Raw genomic sequence first — 4,673 nt, forward strand, 5'->3', positions numbered from 1 at the left:
TTGAATTTTTGCGTGAGTTTGGCAATTTGTACTGCCTTACTTCTAGGCTCTCTCTCAGATGCATGACGCATATTTACCGCGATAGATCGACCTATGGTTTGAGCAAACGCTGCCAAGTCACCTATGTGAGGAGGCAGGGCCGGTGGAGGTACTCTTGGAATCATATGTGGGAGAGGGACGGGTGCCGGTCTTGGCATATGTGTGGATGATGCAGGATATGGAACATAACCGGGCATAGGTCCACTCGGATAAGAGCTAGGGAGCGGCACTCGAGGAGCATAAGCAAGTGGTACAATTGGAGGTGTGGGGGCCATGTGTGCATAAGGGGCTAGAGGCACATATGGTCGAGGCCCCATATTAGGTACTACGACACTAGGTAGTGGCACTGCGCTAACCGTAGATGTCATCGGTACATTCTCTGTCAGGCTTATCCCTGGAGTGAGCACTGTGTTTTCCTTGATAGAGGGTTGAGCCAAGTTAGGGAAGCTAAAGTTTTCGCTCGGAGGCTCAGATTGCATAGAGACCCCAGGTGAAATGACGTAAGATGGGTCCATGGGGCTCATTAGAGGAGTCTCCATTTGTGATAGAGTAGGCTGTTGAGCCTTGCTCGTATCCAGAAATCTCATGGGGCCAGTTGAGAGTATATTTACCCCTCAGTTTTGCCTTTCTGATTGAATAATGCCATGGATAACATTACAGATCATTTTTTGTTGATCTTCGATGCTCGTGGCACTAGAGGTGGATTGTACAATCTCTATCCATCCTACATGGTAGGCGTGGCCAGAGTGTAGATCCGTCAACACCTCAGTGTGGAGGTCGTATGTCCAATGATCATTAATGAACAATCCTTCTAGAGTCGACGTGTTAATGGTTTCTTGTGAGGTAGAAGCAATGTTGCTCCCCGTGGTTTTACTTGTCACCAACGGTACTCTAGAGGGAACTTCTGAAGGAGGCAGCTCAACAGGGCCTTCTTGGTAAGAAGTTGGCAGGATATCCACATGGACACTCTTTGGGGGTGTGGGGTCCACGTGCGATGTGAAAGGAGAGTCCACTTCCCCACCCCCTTCGTGTGCTTCATTTGCATCACGTTCCGAGCGAGTAGCTCTACCTAATGTTTCCATGAAACGGCTAAACATACTAGTACTAGGCTGTGGAGCTTCGGGAGGTGCATGGCCTTCTCTCTCAGTGTTTTGGGTAGGGTATGCTTCCATGATTTCTGAGTCGGAGGAGGAATCACTAGCGGCTATTTTAGGGTCTTGGGTGGTGCTACCTTGTGTCCCCGCTGAGGGTCTAGAGCTTATCGTGGATGGGTAATGGGTGTCCGTATGAACAGAGGCACCCTCAATATGCTCGTGTTCTAGCACCCGCCCAGAGCGTAAGTGCATGTGCTTCTGATACCCTAAGGTGTCAAAAAGCTGCTCTAGGAGGCCTTGTGACTAGTTTTTAGCGTGTTTTTTGTTTGTTTTTTTGCTAGATTTTTTAGAGCGTGTCGTGGAATGGGCCGTGTGATAGCTCGAAACGAGCGTATCGGTCAGAGGGTCGTGCCGTGCTTTAAAGCCCTCCGTTTGGTCACTCTATGCCCTCGGAATTCCTAAAACTGTCAATTTCCAGTAGGGAACTAGGCCCAAACTAGAAAGTCTAAGGGTGCAAGTAGGAAGAGAAAGGAGGAGAGTGGAGGACTTGTCCCATATGCTCTCATTCTCTCTTGAGGGAGTAGGGTATATATATAAGAGTGAGTCTAGTATATATCATAAGACTGAGGACTGAGGCCTGGGCTTGGGCTTGGGCTTGGGCTTGGGAAAATGATCCCGATCTATCTTTTATACAAACCAACCCGTCCGTTTTAAGAGTCACGTTTTTTATTTTCGAAAATTTAGCCGCCCGCTCGCTAACCGAAAAGTGCTAACCGAGCTTAGTGTAGGGCATATCCCCGGCAGCGGCGCCAAAAATGTGCGCTCCTTGCCGCACTGTCGAAGCAAGGGACTTGCCAATACACCGTATGCGAGCCACAAACGGCTCCAAGCACACAACAAGCCTAAACTAGCAAGCTCAAGAAAACAAAGAGTGTGTCACTCACCGCTCTACGCTCGCCTTCGTGGTGGATTCCTCGCCGCGATGAAGAAGCAGCTGCAGTCGTGCCGCGCTCAACCGCTTCGCCGCCGTCGTGCCTTCGAAATGCTCGATCGCACACACACTCTCCCTCTCTCTCTCTCTCTCTCTCTCTCACACACACACACAAGGAGGTGAAGAAGAAGAAGATGGAGATGGAGCAAGAGCACTCTTCAATTGCACAAATGAGAGAATGAGTAAAAATTAGGTTTAGTTGGCTTTTATAGGAGCTCACCCCATTCACACTTGGGCGCCCATGCTTAACCAACTAATCCCTTGAATGTCCAAGTTAAAGTGCGCCTCTCATCGGCGATCACTCTACCTTTCCCTATTGGTCCGACAAGCCCGGTACCTGACTCTAAATAATACAACGTTTATAGATCATAGGGTGTCCGTGTGCCGTGAGGGTTAACACCACCCAAACCGTATCGAGTGGATGTGAGGCTCTACACGAGTGAGAAAATAGTTCTCCTCGCTCATGCAAAGTTTTGTGGCCATCCAATATTGTTTGGGATGTCTCGGCCCATACTATGTGCTAAAATTTGTTGTAAGAGCCATATGTCTCATTTTAGCACATAGTATGGGCCTTGACTGCCCACACCATATCGGATGGCTGGGAAAATTTGCATGGGTTGGGGCGATCACCAATTCACCACCTGTGCAAAGTTTCACAACCATCGGATATGATGTGGGTGGGAGTGAGCACCGTTATCCCACCCCTGCAAATTTGGATAGTTGTTCTCCTCGCTCGTGCAAAGTTTTGTGGCCATCCAATATTGTTTGCGAGGTCTCGACCCATACTATGTGCTAAAATTTGTTGTAAGAGCCATATGTCTCATTTTAGCACATACTATGGGCCTTGACTGCCCACACCATATCGGATGGCTGGGAAAATTTGCATGGGTTGGAGTGATCACCAATTCACCACCTGTGCAAAGTTTCACAACCATCGGATATGATGTGGGTGGGGGTGAGCACCATTATCCCACCCTACAAATTTTCACAACTATCCAAATTGGTATGGGCGTTCAAGGACCATACTATGTGCTAAAATGGAGCATATGAGCCATACGGTCTGTTTTAGCGTATAGTATGGTTGGAGAGTGTCCAAACCATATTGGATGGCCACAAGACTTTGCATGAGTGGAGGTGAGCACCTTTACATAACCCCTACAAGGTTTCACAACCATCCTATATGGTATGAGTGGTCAACGCTCATACTATGTGCTAAAATGGGTTGTATGAGCCATATGGCTCATTTTAGCACAAAGTATGGTTCGCACAAACTATATCGGATGAATAAAATAATTTATATAGGTGGGGATGAGTGTCATTCCTCTATCCATGCAGTTTCACAGCCATCTAATATGGTATAGGTGGTCAAGGCCCTTACTATGCGCTAAAATGGGATGTTTGAGACTATGACCCATTTTAGTGCATAGTATGGGTCGAGATACCCAAACCGTATTGGATGGCTCTAAAAAATTTTGTGGGTGGGATTGATCACAAATTATCCATGCATGCAAAGTTTTGCATCCATCAAGTATGGTATAGGCCGTCAAAGCCCAAACTATGCGTTAAAATGGGTTGTATGGCTCATACGATCCATTTTAGGGCATATTATAAGTCGAGACCACCCAAACCATATCGGATAGCCGTAAGACTTTTCACGTGTGGGGGTGAGAACCATTTCCCCATCCTTGCAAAGTTTCACAGGGATAAAATACGGTTTGGACGATCAAGGCCCATACTATCTGCTAAAATGGTTCGCATGGCTCATATGGCCAATTTTAGCGTATATTATGTATCGGGACCTCCCAAATGATATCGGATGGCCACAAAAATTTTCACGGGTGGAGGTGAGCTCTATTTCCCAACACGTGCAAAGTCGCACATCCATCCAAACTACTATGGGTGGTCAAGGCCCACACTATGCGGTAAAATGGATCGTATGGCTTGTACAGTCCATTTTAGTGTAAAGTATGGTATGAACCACTCAAACCATATCGTATGGCCACGTACTTTGCATGGTGGGTTTAAACTCTATTTATCCACCCCTAAAAAGTCTCGTGGCCATCCTTCTAGGTATAACACAGGTGGCCCCATCATGGTGTCATCATCCATGGCGTTGTCCGCTTCGTTCTTCATGCACCCGTCATTCTCGTCAACACACCCATTATGTTGGCCCACCCATCTGCTCATGCACAGCCCGTGGGCCTCGTCGATGCTATCAGCTCCATCACGGTGAAGTCAGTGGTGGCATCACTCGCTCCGTCCTTCACGCACTCTTTGATCCTCGCATGGCTCACACGCTGATCCACGCAGCCCCATCACCCTTGACGTGCATGGCTCATCGGCTCTGTCCATTCTACTTTCCTCGATCGGCTCCATCTCACGATGCAATTGATGGTGGTGGCGTCCACTCTGTGCTTTAAGCACCCGTTTGCTTGTCCACTCCTATCGTCCCGCTCCATCCCGTCATCGAAGACTTACATGTATGACCCCTCGGTTGTACTCCCTTGACGTAGTCGGGCCCGTCAATGCACCCAACCTCGATCGGCCAT

At 48.1% G+C, this 4,673-nt stretch overlaps 1 pseudogene; it reads right to left on the reverse strand.

The window, feature by feature from the left end:
- Positions 1 to 3,189: 3,189 nt before the first annotated feature.
- LOC147448642 (uncharacterized) lies at positions 3,190 to 4,673 on the reverse strand (annotated as a pseudogene).

This window comes from Adiantum capillus-veneris, chromosome 10 (genome assembly GCF_014529385.1).
Source record: "Adiantum capillus-veneris isolate H3 chromosome 10, ASM1452938v2, whole genome shotgun sequence".
NCBI lineage: Eukaryota > Viridiplantae > Streptophyta > Polypodiopsida > Polypodiales > Pteridaceae > Adiantum > Adiantum capillus-veneris.